The sequence below is a fragment of the Caloenas nicobarica genome, chromosome 16 (genome assembly GCF_036013445.1).
Source record: "Caloenas nicobarica isolate bCalNic1 chromosome 16, bCalNic1.hap1, whole genome shotgun sequence".
NCBI lineage: Eukaryota > Metazoa > Chordata > Aves > Columbiformes > Columbidae > Caloenas > Caloenas nicobarica.
In genome coordinates, this window is record NC_088260.1 from 606,067 (window position 1) to 625,671 (window position 19,605).

Below are 19,605 nucleotides of genomic sequence, written 5' to 3' on the forward strand. Positions count from 1 at the left end.
TTAGGCATTTAACTGCAAGGATAATATTACAGAAATCACTGTGATGAGCCTGTTGAAGCACAATGTTTCCACCCTGCTTCTATCCTGAAATGTCACATTGCCAAAAAATGTATCAGATTTTGACATAATTTGGAAAATATTTATCCTTATTCTTTCAAAAATCCTCCCTTGAATCAACACCCCTCTCTTTGGCCACAGAGAACACCAAGAGTAAAAAAAAAAAAAAAAAAACAAACACAAACCAACCAAACAAAAAACCCCACAAAACAAACAAACGAAGGCAAACCAAACCAAAACACACACACAAGAAAAAAGGGGGGAAAGTGGCGATCAAAAGAGAATAAATGAAACCCTTTAAACTGCAGGAGCCCCTGGACAACAGTGTCATATTTGCAAACGATGCACCCCAGCCAGTCTGAGAGCTCTCAAACAGAGATTTGGAGTTAACATACACTGCCGATTCTTCTTTGATATAATTAAGTTGTTTGTCTCAGCATCAGTAAAAACAGGCTTTTGCCTGCTAGCAAAATTTTGGTATGCGCACTATTGTTCAATTGAATGAAAGGCTAAAGAGTTAACCAAAGCTTTTTTCTGTTGCAAAAGTTTCAAATACTGTGGAAGAGCATCAGTTTATGAACAAATCTTGCTAATTGACACAAAGCATATCCCTTGAAAAATAAACAAAACCCCAGAAAACCAAACCTGATCTAATTGTTTTCTTCCAACATTTTTCAAATACTTTCAACAATACACACAACTGTTGTCCAACATCTACTTCCAGAAGTCTTTTTAAAGCCTTATAAAAATCTATCAACGTACCTACATCCTCTATTGTGTATTTACATGGCTTCTTAGAAACCTTAGCCTGAATAAATAGATACTTGAAAATGCCTCATTTTGGCACAAACGCTTCCTGCTGTTCCGGCCGTCGCAGGTGGATTGAGCTGTGACCCACCTGCCCACAGCTGGTGGTAGCACAGAGGTGATGCCCAGAGCAGCTGGCGGTAGCCCAGAGGTGACGCCCACAGCAGCTGGCGGTAGCCCAGAGGTGATGCCCACAGCAGCTGGCGGTAGCACAGAGGTGACGCCCACAGCAGCTGGCGGTAGCACAGAGGTGACACCCACAGCAGCTGGCGGTAGCACAGAGGTGACGCCCACAGCAGCTGGCGGTAGGACAGAGGTGATGCCCACAGCAGCTGGCGGTAGCACAGAAGCGATGCCCACAGCAGCTGGCAGGTAGCACAGAGGTGATGCCCACAGCAGCTGGCAGTAGCCCAGAGGTGACACCCACAGCTGGCAGGTAGCACAGAAGTGATGCCCACAGCAGCTGGCGGTAGCCCAGAGGTGACACCCACAGCTGGCAGGTAGCACAGAAGTGATGCCCACAGCAGCTGGCGGTAGCACAGAGGTGATGCCCACAGCAGCTGGCGGTAGCCCAGAGGTGACGCCCACAGCTGGCAAGTAGCACAGAAGTGATGCCCACAGCAGCTGGCGGTAGCACAGAGGTGATGCCCACAGCAGCTGGCGGTAGCCCAGAGGTGACGCCCACAGCTGGCAGGTAGCACAGAGGTGACGCCCACAGCAGCTGGCGGTAGCCCAGAGGTGACGCCCACAGCTGGCAGGTAGCACAGAAGTGATGCCCACAGCAGCTGGCGGTAGCACAGAGGTGATGCCCACAGCAGCTGGCGGTAGCACAGAGGTGACGCCCACAGCTGGCAGGTAGCACAGAGGTGACGCCCACAGCAGCTGGCGGTAGCACAGAGGTGACGCCCACAGCAGCTGGCGGTAGCACAGAGGTGACGCCCACAGCAGCTGGCGGTAGCACAGAGGTGACGCCCACAGCAGCTGGCGGTAGCACAGAGGTGACGCCCACAGCTGGCGGTAGCACAGAGGTGATGCCCACAGCAGCTGGCGGTAGCACAGAGGTGACGCCCACAGCAGCTGGCGGTAGCACAGAGGTGATGCCCACAGCAGCTGGCGGTAGCACAGAGGTGATGCCCACAGCAGCTGGCGGTAGCACAGAGGTGACGCCCACAGCAGGGACAGCAAAGGCTCCAGGGAACTCCGCAGTCTGGTGAACACGAGCTACAGCGGGAGGGGTATGTTCTGATTGCTGGAACAAACCCACTGAAAACTGCAAGAGGTGACCCAAATGCCTCCCTGTACTCCCCAAATTTGGGAGAAGGCCTAGATTTAAAACTGCTAAGTTTTAACTTATTCTTTCTTGAATTTATCTTTTTGTCCATTCAACAACTGCTTCCTATTTAAAGGTGCAGATTTGGGACTAGGGGAATTAGGGTGAGAAACGGCTCAGTAAAGTCACCGTGAGCTTAGTCAATGGATCAAGTCCTCTGCAATTACTGTAACGCAGCATCCCTGCTGGAGGAGTTTATCACCGCTAAGGACAAGAGCTCGAAAGCCCTGGTGCAGCGGCCCCAAGCGCCAGGCCACAGCCAGGCTCACACTGGAGATCAGCGAGAGGATCCCAGCAGCACCGCCTGCAAGATCCAGTCACTGAGGAGTGGGGAGAAGCAGTAGGTTCATGTATAGAGGCAGGACCTGTACGGACAGCGGGTCTAATAACTGATAATTGGGAAAAGAATACCCACAGACACAGAGCAGTTTATTGGGACTGTGGAAGTGGTCTTTTTTCTTCCTTAATAAAACATTTGAAGTTACACATAACAAAGCCAAATTTAAAAAAAAAAAAAAAAAAGAAGAGGACTGCCCAAGCCTCCTAATAAACACTGACTTCACACAACCAAGCAGCTGCTAAATCCTCTAATATTTCCTAACTGGTTCAATACACAGCACTAACTCCTCTCCATCCCTCGTGCCTCAGCTAGTTGATTTGGGAGTTAGCCAAGTTTAAGCCTTCTTCAACATAGCCATGGATAACATCTGGGGGTTTTTTTCTTGCATTAATTTTTTCAGACAGAGGTACCTTTTAAAAACATATCTCTGATAATGCCAACGACACTTCATCACAGGTTGAAACAATCCAAACACAGCACGGTTACAAGCTCACAGGACAAAGCATCCAGCAATGGATGCTTTAACTACTCCCCCAAACTGGTTAATAAAACTTCCAAAACTGAGAACACAAAGGTCCCAGGAGCAGTCAGTCTTTATGCATTTAAACACCAAGCTTTCCACTTCATGCCTCCACCAGCTGCTTTCATTTAGATGCAGGTCACATCCACACAGACTAGAAAGCATCACAAACCCGTACAAATTGCTAACATGGGAATTCGGGTCCTTGAAACTCATGCACTGCAGCCAATGGACAGCCTATCATTTCTCCATTAAATCATTAAATAATAATAATACTGCTATTAATAAATAGAGTGCCTTTCCTTTTAGTACAGGCCTCTAATACCTAGGATAACTTTACTATAGATTTCTTAAATTTTTTTTTTTAACAGATTGACAAAACTATTAAGTGGCCATCAAACAGAACAGTTCATTGGTCTGAGGAGACATGAATTTTCTTGTCAATGTACTGGTCACACTTTCTACAAGCTTGCAACAGCATTTCAGGAGTGGGGGAAGGAAATCTGCAGAATCAGTCGAAACTGGTTTCCAATGGCAGATCAGAGAGCACACAGGCAACAGCAGAGAAACATATGTTTGAACCTGAGCCAAAAATCTGGCTTCCTTAAGAAGTGTAGGATGACAAGCCCCTTGCAGTGGTAATAGCAGGCTGAAAAGCGGGTGTGGAAAAATTCTCTCTGCTCATGCAGAACACAAATTCTATAACATCTACCTAACAGTATTTAATTCAGAACAGCTGGGCCATGGAGAAAGGTGTCAAAATGGCCCATTAAAGACAGTCAAAAGCTTGATGCTTTATGGTTTGATAGCATTGCCTCTTCACTCAGCACCACTTTGTGAAGTATTTGGGAAAATAGTAAATAACACAGCGGTGTCAAAACGTAAAGGACTTCGCAGGACATACACCCATATATTACTTGTTTGAGAGCTGATAAATGTCTGTGCCTTTGCTATCTTACATTAATATTGCCATGGAATTCAGCATATGAACACTGATGGTGATCAGAAGTTAATTACAGTGTTTATGTAAAAAAAAATCAAAAGAGCGGAACAGTGACTTTTAGTTCGGGTGTTCCCTTCACTAAGCTCAGCTACTTCCAGCAAGAAGGACTCCAAGGGAACAGCATTTGCTCTTGTCAGCAGGACTGATGGGCTGTTTTGCTCTATCCGCAGTGCAGAGTGGACTAACAGTACCAGCCTAGAGCTGAAAAATATTGCTATGATCGCAGTCCTCCTGTTGCCACCAACAGAAATTCTGGGTGCGCCTGAGTACTAGAAAACCGCAAAGTCAGAAAGATAATTAAAAAAATATCCTGAGGGAAAAACAAAACAAAACAAACGAAAAAACCCAAAACAACAAAAAACCCACCTCCAACACATACACAACAACCACACACAACCACAAACAGGAAAAAAAAAAGACATAGATGCAAGTTCCAATGCTTCAGGCAGCAGCAACTGCCATCCACCTCACAGAGGGCCAGCACGAACTTTGGCTGAGGCCACATCCCAGGTCTGTAGACTTAGTAAAGCTACTGCTTTGCTTTTCCTTCTGCTGCATGTGTCCTCCTCCTCCTCGAAACAGATCGTGCTGATTAACAGGTTTGTGCCATTTGATGACAAGGCGCTCTAGAAACTGGCTTGCATAGCTGCTTATACAGCAGCAAACACCGTATTTGTGGAGTACAAGAGAGCAGAAAGACATCTGCTTGCCTGACCTCAGTAGGTACAAGTGGCTTATTCTGCAGGACATGCTTTGCTTTCTCTGCTTCAGCCTTCACTGCTTGAATTGCCTTGTCTTGGATGGTTGAATCCAATCTGTTTTCTTTTTGCATATCAAAGAGTTGATTTGGGGAGGATGGCAGGCAATGCACAGAGGGCAATGCACAGAGGCCACTGCCCATGGCTTGAAAGATGCTCCTTCGCACCTGCACACAGCTTATAAACTTTAGTTCTGCTACCACAACTGAACAGAAATAATTTCTATATTCCAGATCTTTTAGCTGATCACCAGCTTTTGTACATTCCCGCATGCACCCAGTATTTGAAGGAACTTCAGACCAAAAATAGTCACAGTTCTTTTAAAAAAAAATTAGTGGATTACAGCCACCACTCCAGTCCTGAATTCAGCTGCAGCCGTGATGGATGAGCACCCTTTAAAAACCCACTGAAAGCCCAGAATGAGCAACTGCTCGGGTGGGAGCAGAGTCCGGAGCAGAACAGCCGGCTCCGGGTGAGGGAGGGCCCGGCAGGGACCGAGCTGCCGGGGCTGCTGGTGTTCACGGCACAGCCCGACCCACCTCACGGGAACGGCTGCTTTGGGAAGCACCAACCAGATACCTGTCCACTCTTACCTGGACACCGCTGCTGTGTGCTCCCTGAAGAACAAGCAGCACTGATCCTTATCTGCATTCCAAGACTGCCCCAGAAGCAGACAAATTCTCCAGAGAGAAGGATTCTGTTTTCATGTTAGCATTCATGGAAGTAAACAAGCAAACACAGAGAAATGCAAAGTTTGTATTACTTCTAGACAGCAAAGCTTTCCGACAAGTGTCAGCAGTTGTTTTTCTGACTGTTTAAAACAAAAAAGGCAAGCAAGCCTTAGCATGTTTCTTCTTGATTTCAGTGAAAACCCCCATGCAAAATGAGATCACAACTAAGCTTGTCAGTGGTATTCCTCCATCCAAAAGGTGACCAGCTTGAAGCCTGAAAATTAAGTCCTCATAAAGTAGCATTTTTCCAAACCTGCCAATTCCCACTATTTCTCAAACGACAGCAGCTTGGACAAAATATGCTGTTCTGCTTTCCTAGTAGGCAGAGCTACTGCCGAGAATTAAGATAAACCTTCTTCCTTAAATTAAAACTGTTTTGGTTCCTCACTGTTTGTCTGGAACCTGAAGGGAATGCAAAGAGAACACAGCGAGGAATCAGAGTACTACATGTTCATTTACCAGGAGGGTTTCTCTCTCTCTCTACTTTTTTTTCCTGACAACAAGGAAATAGCTCTAGGCGCAAATATATAGGAACTGATTTTTAGACTGTCCACCTGCCCAAGACCAGTGCCAGGCAAACTAATTTACTCATTTTTTGGGTACGTTGTTCTTTCTGAACACAGTAACATTTCTTCTTAATTTCAGCTTGCAAAGCTAACGTGCATGCTCAACTGCTGAATAATCCATGGATTTAAGTGTCCCTAAACACAGTGAAAAGATGGATTACCCATTAGGATAAAATAATATACACAAGCCTCTAAATACATACGTACACATTAATACACATTTTAAATAGTCTCTGTGTGTGAATTTAAATGATAATATGCATGCTAAGAAGTTTCAAAAGACATCTTTACAAAGGGGCCATTACCACTGCGTAAACAATACATCATTTAAAATAAATTCTCTGAACTCCCATGAAAGGTTCTTTTCTGGTCAACATAAAAAGAATAAAAGAAACCAACACATATATAAAATACAAATGGTATTATGCATTCAGTTTAAATTCATAACAGAGTGCAGCATAGAGGGGATGATTTAGCTCCTAACACAGCCTGTTTCATATTCCTTTACTTTTGTCCAGAAATCTTGGTGGGGTTGGGGGGGGAAGGCATGATGGCTTAATAAAGTGATGATTTACAGTCTTTGCAGAGCGTGCCTTCTTGCCAGTTTTCCGGTGGACACCTCAAGAATTTTTACTTACATCTACTGCTCTATGGCACACACAAACTTGCCTTTCTTAATCAACTTTTATAGACCCTTGATAATTACCCACAGATTCAAGACCAAACAAGCTAGACCTTCCTTGCAGCCACGGAGCCAGCGCTGCACGGGAGGCCCAGAGCGCCCATCGCTGCCGGGCAGAACACAACCCGGGCTGTTGGAGCAAGCAAGCCGGGTTCCAGAGGCCTTGGGAAGGTGCCATGGTCGATGGTTTTAGAGGGATGAAACAGCTATTCAAAACAGCGACGTCTTAAATGTGAATGATCAGGTTTTACAACTTTTTGAACTCCAATTTCCAATAAAGTCTCTTTGGTGTAGACAGTTTTGGCAAGTCTATGTTTGATATCATATACTAGAATTTGCTAGTCAAGTTATTTTACTGTGCTCTGAGTAACAAGGTGCTTCGTACTGACACTGCAATCTGTACAACCGAATTCACACACGGATCCCAGGGAGTCTGCACCACTACCTTCACCAGTGGACTTAAAGCTGTGTAACTAATCCACAGCAAAGGCCTAAAGGAACCAGGCACCTCATTTCCTTCTCAGGAATATTCATATACCTCATCTGTAGGTACCGTTCTGAAAACCCCAGATCTAAATTCTTTCTTGTCACGTTTCATTGCTGAAAAGCAACCATACTCTTAGCTCTCCCTAGTACATTTGTGTTTGAAGGCATTCCTTCCAATGCTAATTCCTACCCACTTTGAGCACAATGACAGGCCATCAGGTACACCGGTATGACAGAATCATAGCTCTGCACCAAATACACTTCGGAAAGGGAAAATCCACTTTCATGCACTCTGCAGTGAGTGGCTGAAATACTTTTGATCACGAGAGGTGACAGACATAGGAGCACAGTTACAGATAAGCAGCTCTGCTGCCACCGAAATGGGAATATATTCACTTCTCTCATTTTGTATCACGACATGTACCAGCCCCTTCTCTCCTGACCTGGCCTTCTCCCATGCAGCCCAGTCCTTCCTGATTCTTCCAAATAGGAAAAAAAAAAAAATTAAAATAAATTTTCTCCCTTTCAGGGACAGAAGATGGATGAAAACAGCACCCTGGGGGAAAGAAATACATGGAGCTGTTTGACATGATCCTGCCCAGCTCAGCTCTTGGCATCACAGGAACTTCCACGGGGCTCAAAACTCCAGGACTGGCTCCAGGATCCCCAGTCAACCCCTACCAGAAGCAGCACATGCTTTTCCAAGTCAAGATGTCACTTGCCTGAGCCAACTGTTCCTGCTGAAAGCTGCAGCCTACAACTGTTTTGCCTCATTTTCCTGGCTGCTCTCAAATTAGGTTTGGATTGCCCCCTTTTTTTTTTTTTTAAGGTGGATAAAAAAATACAAGCACACAAGAGCTCATATACCATCCTCCACGTGAAGCTATAGAGTGAAGGCGCTAACCCTTTCTCCTAAGCAATCCCTATCACAATCTCCACTCTAAATTTTTTAAGATCATGCCAACTCTTGCTTTTGCAGTGTAACTCCAGCCTGTGCCCTGCACTTGCTGTCACCGCTGGTGTGTCCCACTCCCTCTCTCTCTCCCATTTCCCATGGGTTCAGAGTCAGCACTGATTGCCAAGAGCTCCCTAAGGGCTCCAGCACCCAGAGCTGGGTGGGCAGACAGCAGAACCGGCTCACTAACAAAGCCCTATTTCCATGGCTCACCAAGGATGCCTTGCATCTTGCCCAGGAGAGACAGATTTATCTAAACCACACAGGAATAGAATTTGGCCTAATATTTAGCAATTGATTTTTTTTTAAGTTGACCTAGCATCAGTCCTCAGCCAGAAGAAGTCTTGTATTCTCAAAAGGTAATGTTAAAAAGAAAAACAAGAAAAACACACACCCAAAGACCCAGTGAGTTTGGAGCATGGCAACAGGAAAAACTGATGCATAGCATCTGCTCTGCAAATTATTTTCCACATGCCACTTCCCCCAGCCATCCCTGCAGACTCCCGTGCAGCTGGCTGCTGCCGGGTTACTGGAGCAGCAGGAGCCCACGCCAGGACCTGTCCCCACGGTGCTCTTGGCCACACAGGACGACACAGCCGTCCGGGCCGGCCCTCCGACACACAGGGCCGAGCCACGGAACTTAGAAAAATACTTTCTTCATAAAAAGCACATATCTACATCCCTAAGCAAACTATTTAAAAGAATATGTTCGCCCACACAGAGCTGCCGAGAGGCACGCAATAAAGCTATTTTAAGAGCTCTTTAAACTGGAATGTAGACATATCAAAGGTGAGCTTGGGTTTTAGATTCAATAAGCTATTGCTCCACTCTTTGCTCTTGACAGTTTGGCCTAAAACAATCCCAGGCAATTCTTCTAAGCTGAGCCCGATTACTTTATGACATCTTGTTTCAAACTGACTAAGGCTGAGGAGACTCAGAGCTTCACCTGGGGCTTGTTCCAGAGAGGAACTGTCAGCTTTTGAAGAGAACATTTTTCAAGGGTTTGGTTTAGATCCATTTACCAAGTTCTTTGTCAGCACATGTTTTTGGGGGCGGGGGAGAGCATCCTCATCATCTTTGGTGTTTCTGCTGGTGTTTTGTGAACAAGCTGCTGGCCCAGCCGAAGCTGAAAGGCTGAAACTGCTGAACGGAGTCGGCACGAGCCCCATGCAACACAGGGACAAATCCTGCACTTCCTGCCAGCGCCAGCATGGAAAAAGTGAAGCCCTTCCTAGGAGTGAGAGCGCAAATGCAGAACAAACAATTACAAATGAGATCAAAAAGAAGTAAATGAAAAACAGGTGTCTTAAACCTTCACCTATGTGAGGTCACGAGCTTCAGCAATATCTTATTCAATTTCAAACCAATCTAACTTTATAAACAAAATTCTAATATTCATCATTTATGTCCTAGACACTAAAGTAGGTGCATGAAATATTGTGACCTCAAAATATAAAAATTGATTCTTTTGATAAAGTGACATTCCCCAGGAATTTCACATCTTAATCAGGTTCTATTTTCTTTCTTTTGCTATTATTCAAGTGTAATAACAAACTTGTGTAATTTAACCTGAAAAAAGACAAGAAAAATTTGGTAAATGAACTGGAAAAAAAAATCATTAAGGGGATTTTAAAATCCCGGTTTAATGAAGCATAATAGATTGGGTTGTTTCTGTTGTTGTTGGGTTTTGTTTGTTTTTTGTAAGGTGAGTTTTGGATTTTATAGATTTTCTATTGTTTCTATAATTTTTAATACAGCAAAGCCTGGCACAGAAAATTAAGACTCCTACAGCATATGAAGTCCTGCTGAGCCTGATGAAAACCCGAGCGCAGGGCTGTGCACCTCCAGGACAGGGCCGGCGCTGCGCTGCCTCAGGACGGCACCCTTACTTTAAACAACAGTTTCAGAAGTTGTACTTTAAATATTTGATAGTTTTGTTATGCAAAATTCAAAAGACAGGTCCTGTGGCCAGAACTGGCAATTTGATAAAATTAATATATAGGCTGAATTTGCAGCCTACAAGAGAAAAATTATGATGTTCAAATCTTCCATGAAGATAGGAATTCGCCATCTTTCCTCTCCGACAAGTTTGACTTTTGTCCCGCTTGCGGAAAAAGTCTCACTCCATATCCTACTGTCATCTTGGGCACCAAAAATTAACTTGCTGGTTCTGCTTTCTTAGAGCAAGCGTTTCGATGAATGTTTCCCTCTTTGAGATGGAAAGCACATAAGAAATGCACTTGATTCAAAGCTTGTCTTGTGCTGCTTTTCTTTATCCCTAGAGTAATGTATTGTTTTTTTAAGCAAAGCAAACAGAGAGGATTTAGTAGAATACAATTTCTTTTGTTTTATTGCTCCATTAATTTTATTTACGTTCAAATATGTTGCTTTTATCAATTTGGTATATGGGAGAGAGCTGGAAGAAGCATGACTGTACTTCGAAATGAGGCACTGGGCAGAACAGGAGAAGCCTGAACCACCTGAGATGATCAGTCACATTAATACAATGCAGGTTTGATAGGCAGCAATTACAGAGTCACAGATAGCCCAGGCATTACTCAAAACTCTACTGCAACCATATGTTTAGAGCTGTGCCTTTACATTCCTTCTTGCAGATATACATACAAGCTGCCATTATTTAAGGAGAGAAAAAAAAATCCCTTTCTTAGCAGTATATTTTGGATTTTATAGTCTGTGTCTCCTGAAATTCTGCCACTGCAGAAAAGATGAGCAGTTTCCCCAGCTTTCTTTCTGAATAGCGTTATTTTGATCATTCAGCTGTGCCTTGGTCAGCAAAGCAATAAATACTCTTATCTTACGGAATTGTAATGATGGTAACGCCTCGCCAAAACCTAATTAAATACTAATTAAAAAAAATCCAGAATGAAAGAGATGCTTTCGCTAACTCAACCCACTACACAGTACACTTCTGGGTTAACATGCTGCCACAGTTTTTTCTTACACGATACAAAGAACAAGTTGTTTTAAGGCAGCACCCTTGGCAGCATGAATCAGATTAAAAAAAAAAACAAACCAACAACAAAAGAAAGGAAAAAAAGCAAAGCACCTAGCTACAAGAAATGAATGATGATGGAGACCCCGCAAGAGGCCTTTCCTAATGACAAGATATTACTGCACAGGTTAATGAAAACCAAATACCAATTTAACATGCTAACCTTTGAGCAAATTGAGTTCAACTAATCAAGAGCCCTCCAAAAGGGTATTTTGAACCAAAAGAAAAGACTGGAAAAATCATTTACATAAGATGGCTGGTAATGGTGCATTTAATGACATTGGTGATGGAGAATTACGCTAAGGAAATGAACACATCGTGTACGACCTATTCCCTAAAGCATTTAATACCACGTCTCCAAAGAGCCAAATTCTACCCATTGGTAGCGAAGCACAATTCCCATTAACAAGCAAGGCAATAACAGACTCTTCCTCAGGACACCCCTCTCACAGCATTTTAAACAGAACTAATATCTACTATCCAACCCCAGACTGGACAACTTCAGTGCATAAAGGGCTCTCGACATCAATTTGGTAACTAAAGGACAGCCCACCTCTGGATTACATCGTGCATTTCCTCCTCTGAACCCCTCCGGCAGAGAAGAATATTTATTACCCATTATCTGCCATTTCCCATAGCCCCCCGAAACAAGTCTGAAATTCCTCTTTTCACCACCAGCTCCATGTACTCTGAAGATCACTGGAAACAACTCAGCAGTCCCCAGCTAAGCCCACACCTGTGATTTATCACTTACCACTCACACCCTGGCAACTGTGAGCTACATCCTCTTGTTTGTCAAACAAAACAGCATCAAATTACAGGCTTGGGAATGTGTCCAGAGTCTCATAACAAGTCCAGGTCTTAATAGATGCAAGATGTTAACATTACAATAAAATTGGGGCACATCATCTTTAGGAAATACATTTTAGAAGAATATTAAGCCCTGCAACATATTATCTTTGGTAATAGCAGCCCTTACACCAGCCTTTAGGGGGGAGGACAGAGGAGCAGGCTTTTCTCCTCTGCAGATTTCTAATATAGTAGGGAATAGCTGGCAACTAACACATGCTTCCTTTGGCAAAGCACATAACGCCACTGGTTTGTGCATTTGCTAATATATTCAAACTCCTTCGGAATGACCTAACACACCAGGCACCCTTGGCTCCAGCAGCACATCAGTCTGTTCTTCAGGCTCTCTTGGTCTGGCCAGGTACCTGGCTCACCTAAACAAACACTCAACACGATTACTGGAAGTAAGCTCTACAAATACAAGGGAGGCAACAGGAATCAAGCACATTAGTAAGACAATCCAAGGCCTTTACCAAGGAAAGCATCAACTAACCCTCAAGCCTCTAACAGAAGCAATTCAGATACTGCACCCAAGAGACACGGTGGCAATGCTTTCAGGGACCCTCCTCGCTACGGTTGTGCTTCCTACATTTTGAGCCCTTAATAAATAGGATTTTTTAATTTTTAAATTGTCATCTGCTGACTTCACTTTGGACAAGTAGCAAACTATTGTAACAGCCACCTAATGGATGTACTTTAGCCCTTCTCGAATTAAGGATATCCAGAGAAGAGTCATCAAAAAACCACACTAGTCACAGGTACATTAAACTACTTAAATCTCCTACTTCGGTTTCAATATATCACGTTGTAATTTTATGAGTCAGATGCCCTCCTCCCTTTCAGTTCAGCTCAAGTTTAAGTAGTGTGATCCTTGCTGGCTGCGCTGACAGCACTAACCTAAGATTTTTGGCTAACAGCTGCCTTCCAATTCTTTCATTCTTCTCTTCATTACTCATCCCTGTTTCACCGTCTGAACAATAAGAAACACATTATGAATCTAAAGTTTTCCAGTACTGGGAACCCTTAAATTCATTTGGAAAAATATCCTATGGAAATGTGCCTACAGTTAATAAAAGACCCAAATCTTTTGTGAAACCATACCTTGCAGTTAAGGGATTCCATAATTAGAACATAATTATTCAGCCATATAATGTGTCAAATTATGGAGAATGATTATTTGTTAAACTACAGATAAAGAGAAAAATTAATAAATCTGGAGCCACAGATAAAACCAATTAAAGTCCTTCCCTTTAGCATTCTTGTAACACTTTGGAGACCACCTCTCTAGCCAGTAGTAGTTTACATGCACGATTGCTGTGATAAAACTTTTACACTATATACATAGCATAAATCCCAGTAGTAAATAATTGAGTACAAGAAACGGCTTCGAAGAGGGACAGCTGGTGCTGACAACGGTATCAGCATCTTTGCTACTACATGACTTACACTCAGTTATGAGTGGAGTAAGATTATGGAGAAGACAACACGAATTCCAGGTTAAGCTTAGAGTTGTTAAGGGATTTCACTTATGACTTGAATAAGAGCCAGCATCCTTTAAAGTGGTGTTCAAAATGAAACTACCTGTCTTCAAAACAGAGTGAGAAGGTCTTTGCATACAAATTCAAAGGACGCTACCAGAACACCTAAAACATGCAGAGAAAGACAACAACCTTCTTTCTTTGGTGTAAACCCTAAAACTCAGCTACTGCAGAGAACAGAATTTGACAAACAAATTCAGTCGAGCCCACCTTACAATCTACGGCAGAGCACAACAGCGGACAGGGACCCGCAGGGAGCCCCGGGCCCTGCCAAACGGGCAGCCCCGCTGGAGTCGGTACCAGACATCCCTGGACCGGCACAACAGCAGTTGTCCAAAAAGCGGCTGCCTGCCCTCAAAGTTACCACAGGCCTCAGAGTGGCGACATACAGGAAAGCTCAGCTGAAGCCATAAGGAATGATAAGAACAAAATGTTTAAAAACAGTCCCAGAGGAAGCACTTCAAATTCAAAGCCACATGCACCCTCTCTGGCCCACGGATTAAATCATCATCTGTAAATTGTTCTGCTTTTCCAGTTCGTGGATTTCACCCCATGAAAGAGCCTTCCAACCTGTACATCTAGAATTCGTTTTCATTGGACTTCCTTGCAAGTGCACCTTGATTTTTTCCTACTCCCCAAAGCTCATTAAGTCTGAAAACCAAACCATCAGTTTTGCTACTTGCTCACACAACGCTTTTCCTCACCCACTAGAACAGAGTCACCAAGAGTTCTCGACACCACAAACAAAACCAGACCTCAGGCCACCTGCTTTTCTCTGCCCCTTCCTTACACAATGCTACAATTCTTGCCTCAGTACGACTTGATCCATCCATAAATTGAAGAGTGACCTATAACAATAGCATTATTATTCCGTAAGGAACAGATAAGAATCAAGAAAGGAATTAGGTAAACTACAATGAGAACACAGCAAGTGATAAATTAGGGATCCACCATCTTAATCAGCACCAATAATTACATTCTCTTTCAAAGAAACTGAGGTGTAAGAGACACTAATATCATCTTTTCCCACACAGTAATACATTATTGAGGATTTTAACAAAAGAAAGCATGCTGTCTGACCAAGTTGCAAGATAAATTATAGACGTTTTAGAGGCCCTGAATGCAACATTGGGCCGCACTGCTCACATTGTGCAGATTTAAATAAAGATAAATCCAGTCGATGTAACTTTTTAACTGAGGTATGAGATCGGGAATGGAAAGGGGTCCTGGTCTCAGCACCTGACACAGACTAATAGCAATATTTATTTAGCTTACAGAAACATTGAACAAAACAAAAACATTATGTAAAATACTATGTATGTAAAATATAAAGTTCTATTAATATCACTGCTTTAAAGACATTGATTCATCAGTATTTACTTTTTAGATATTATACTGACATTTGAATTTGACAAAACCTACGGCAAAACTCCCTAAAAATTCAAATTCGCATTACCAAAGCATGGGTCTAACAGTGATACAAAGTTGCAAAGAGGTTTTCAAAGTGAGTAAATAAGAACTGACTTGTGCAATAAACGTCCACATTAGCCAGAAGCAAACCAAAGCCCCAAAGCAGAGCACCCCTCCCTTGAAGGACCAGCTCAGCAACGAAACCCGCTGGGGGAGCGTCCACCAGGCATGCGGCCTCCTGGGACGCTGCGGGTTCACCCACAGCCGCCTCCTGCGAGCTGTACAAAAGGTGCGTCAAACCTTCCTTGCTACCGAAGGTTAAAAGCAGCTCATACCAACGTTAAATTAAAAAGCGTTTTTTTTAAATCGCATGCCAAGGAGGCATTTCGCTGCTGCTGCGGTGACCCCTGTCATCTCTCCACGCTTGAGACCACCAAGCAGACCCAGAACCACTGAAGGTTTGCTTCAAAACCACAGAATCTTGTTTTCAGAAAAGAATCGCGTCTCCAATACTTACGGACATTATGGGACATGTGATAAAATGCTGAATAGCTTTACAGTTACTTCTAAAGGACCTTAGAAAATTCATGTATCCGAGGCCATAAAAATGCACTTATCATCATTTTGTTACAACATCATCAAAATACCATTTGCCTTTTTATAAGACCAATTAGCCCCCAGATCCCTCTAATGACTCTCGCTTTTTCTGGTTGGTATCAGAAATCATTATAGTTAAACTTGATGCATTTCAGAAGCAAATTAGAATGGCTGAATTTTTGTATCTATTAATACTGAATAAAGACACTGGCACCTCAGAAGCACAGTTATCTAAGCTCATCTGTTGTCTTTCTGCAGAAAGCATGTCTCCACTAAACGACGTGTGTATATACAATCAACCAAATTGCTGCTGAAACTCACATGACATTTCGATATTTTACTTAATGTGAGAAAAACAGCGCTACAAGCTAAAACAGTTAAATGTCTATTTCACAACTTGTGCCATAATATAGTATCAAATTCAACAGCACTGGGCGCACCACCCCAGCTTGATTTATTGCAGCTAATTGCTAATTAGGGTTATTTTTGAAGCATTGCTGTTTGCATTGCACCAGATTTGCACTTGGGGAGAAAACAGGATTTACAAGGTCAGACGGAAGTTTAAACATTTGTATACAGACTGCTTCGCTCCCCTCAGTATTGCTACAAGGTCTCAGCAGTCTGAAGACAACAGTATTTACACGTGATGTTATTAAAACCGGGCACTCCCAACTTTGGATAAATCAGTTATTAACATGCAAAAATTCAACGTAGGATTGCAATGGTTACCCAGACAACTTTCTAATTAAATAATGGCAGTAATATCACTATGTTTCCATGTACTACATTAAAAATTGAGCAGTGCCTCACTAACAATGCATCGGTCATTCGCACACTCTGAAGAGCCCGGCTGCCGGTCCCAGCTCTGGCCCCCCACACCGTTAACCACCAACACGCACGGCCCGCACCCCTCCGATGGCCAGCAGTTCCGAAGACGAACACATCAGTAACTCACAGGGGCTCCTGTTCCCACTCCTGCCTATTAAGACCCATTTAGGCACTATTAATAGTAGGATGATCCTCCACATTGAAACTTGGCTGTTTCTTTCAGAAATCAAATCCCACTGTAGACTATAGTACCCTCAATTTTAGCATCAATCTCCCCATTCCCATACCAGATTTCTGACCGGTGTCTTAGGCATCATGGCAGCAGGTCTGCAACCAAAATCTCATCAGCCTAACGAGAGCTGAGGCGACCAGCCTGTTGTGCGGGACTCCTGGTGCCTCTGCAATGTCTGTGCCAATGCCCAACACGCTGTGCCCAGCCGTGCCGCAGGTGAGCTGTGCTGAGATGAGGGATAAAGAAGGAAGACGACTAATCAGCCTTCCAAAATTCAGCTACAGCTGTCAGTAACTATAAAAGTGGACTGTCAGAGTGCTGTAAAACATAATCCCTTCAAAAATAAGCTTCAGTTCGGTTAGACTGGATACAGGACACCAACATGTAGGCTGTACAGAATTAACTGACTATAGTGAGAAAGTATAAAGGCTGGGTGACCTCTAATCAAGAAAACATGACATGCCCAGACTTCCCAAAGGTTCCTCTTGAATTATTACCTCAGTTCAGATCTATTTTTATGATTTGCTATAACTCTTTCCAAATCTTCTCTAATCATACTGTATCAGCAGTATGAGAGCCATATGAAAGACAGCGCACTGTTATTTTTAATTTCAAGAGACCAATTGCATTTCCAAATATATTGCTAGCATAATCCAGTCAGGCTGTGGTTTCATAAATCCTGAGAGTTTTCTGGGACGAAGACAGCTAGTACGAAACCACAGGGGAGTGGGGATTCACAGCTTTGACTTCATGAACCCTGAACACAGGGTCATGCTCGAACATTAAAAGCAGCAACAAAAATGTGGTTCTTTCTGTGCCTGCCCAAGGAGACGGTTCAGAGAACTTGTTTTTAGTAGGAACGAAGATCTTGAGTCTTTCCCATGTCCCCAGAAATATATTCGTATTTTGGCAGCGTGCAGGAGCCTGAATGAAGGCGCTCCCAAAGCAGAGTGCTATGGAAACAGGACAAAGACACTTTTCCAGCTCGAAAGCATGCACACTACAGCATCGGCCCTTCCCTTAGCGTGATTCCAACTGCGCCTTAATGGAAAATATATCTGCATCAGTAGAAGGCTGCTTACAGACCAGCTGTTCCTTCCTGTCCTCTGCTTTGTTTTTAAAGGAAAGCCGCACTTCTCCTTCCTATTCTCCCCAGCAGAGTTCTGTAAGTACAAAAGACTGCAGTGCACGCCAAGGGTCAGACCTCTCCGGCACCAGTTGACAGGAAGGGGCTGGATGCCACTGGAGTTGGTGTTTGCCTCTCTGTTACACCGCATGTAACACAGATACATTGTTATTTTGAATAACCTTCTCCAATTAACATACGCTCTCAGAAAAACTGCAACATAGCAAATTGGGCATCCACACTATTTACAAGATGTTTTGCATCAGTAGCTTCAGCCATTTCAGATGTCGATGAGGAGCTCAAGGCGCAAAGGTGCCCAAGCAGCTCCGCGATGTGCCCAGCCCCACGCCCGGTCCCCACCAGAACCGTCCTGCCTGCGATGGCTCTGGACACGCTGGGACAGCCCGAGCTCCGGTGTGTCGTCCCCTGAAACACAGAGCACGGGTTCAGCCCACGCACCACGCAAACAGCGACTCCGTGGATTACGGCTGACCTCAGGATCCCTCAGGAAAAGTACCTCTGAGGAAATACTGGGAGGTGAGATGGGCAGAGGAATACATTGTAGGAAATACTTATCCTCTTGGCTCAAGGGAAAAAAATCCAGCTCTGTTTGGAACTTTTGATTGAGCTCCTAAACTCATTCACTTTTGCTTACTCCACCCTGTTACCATGCACTGTTTTACCACTGCAAATATCATCCTTGAGACAGGCTGCACATGTTCATGCAGCATCCAGCAGCATGGACCTTTTTTAAAATCTTGTGGGCATTGCTGCAGAATAAGTGTTCAGACTCAGAGCAATTACTTCCGACTGCACTAACGAGACAAGCATGCTGTTTCTGTTATATATATATATATATATATATATTACACACAAGTTTCATTTAACAAGTATCTTGGCTGTGATGTAAACCCATCCCTACTTAATTTATGTTTGCACACATTTGGACTGAAAATTAAAATTAATAGAAAGATGAAATAAATAAAAGAGCTCCTGCTGCTCTATGTGAATGTTCAAGAAAGCCAAGAGCAGAAACACTTCATTCCCCCATAACCCAAGCACTGAGTTTGCTGATTCCCAATTACTAAACAGCCCTGTCAGACACTGCGGATGGACTTGGTGCAGGGGGGCGATGCGAGGGGTGCACAGAATAGAGGAATTTTCTCCATTCATCAGGCAGCCTTCCCCTCTCTGTACAGCGTGGGGACTAATGCACGTAAATCCCTGGTTCATCAAGAAGTGAATAGACCTTTTGTTGCAGTCTATTACAGTTATAAAGATTCTGGCCACGCTTCCCTTACCACCACCGTCCCCTCCACCAAAATGAAAGGTAGAGCTTAAAAACCCCACAGAAATAGATCAGGATTCAAAACACGCCAGAACAGCCCTGCTGCACCAAGGAGAAAAAAAAAAAAAACCCACACCACACAACACAACCTGCCAGCCCCCTTTCCAGGGCCTTCCGACACCACTTTTGAGAAGTTTTTGCTCAGGCAGCTGCCATCCAGTTTTCGTCTTCTCCTGCAGATGTGCGGCTTTCCTGCACAATAGGCGCCTGCAGCCCTGGCTGGCGTCCAGGTCCCACTGTGTGACAGTAACAAAAGGCGAAGCTGGAAGCCGTCAGCTACAGTGCAGCTCTAAATGATTTAGTGACCACGGCATCCAGACCTTGGCAGCAGCTGCTGCTTTAAAGGGACACTACCCAAGGAGTCAGTAAACCACAGAGGCAGGCTTTTTTTATTCCACACTAGATTTGAAAATTTCTGTTCAAAATTGA

General features: G+C 43.7%; 1 protein-coding gene across 12 annotated transcripts in view; it reads right to left on the reverse strand.

Annotated features, from left to right (window-relative positions):
• Positions 1 to 19,605, reverse strand: part of FBRSL1 (fibrosin like 1) — a 510,952-nt gene that overhangs the window by 399,121 nt on the left and 92,226 nt on the right. The window lies entirely within an intron of this gene.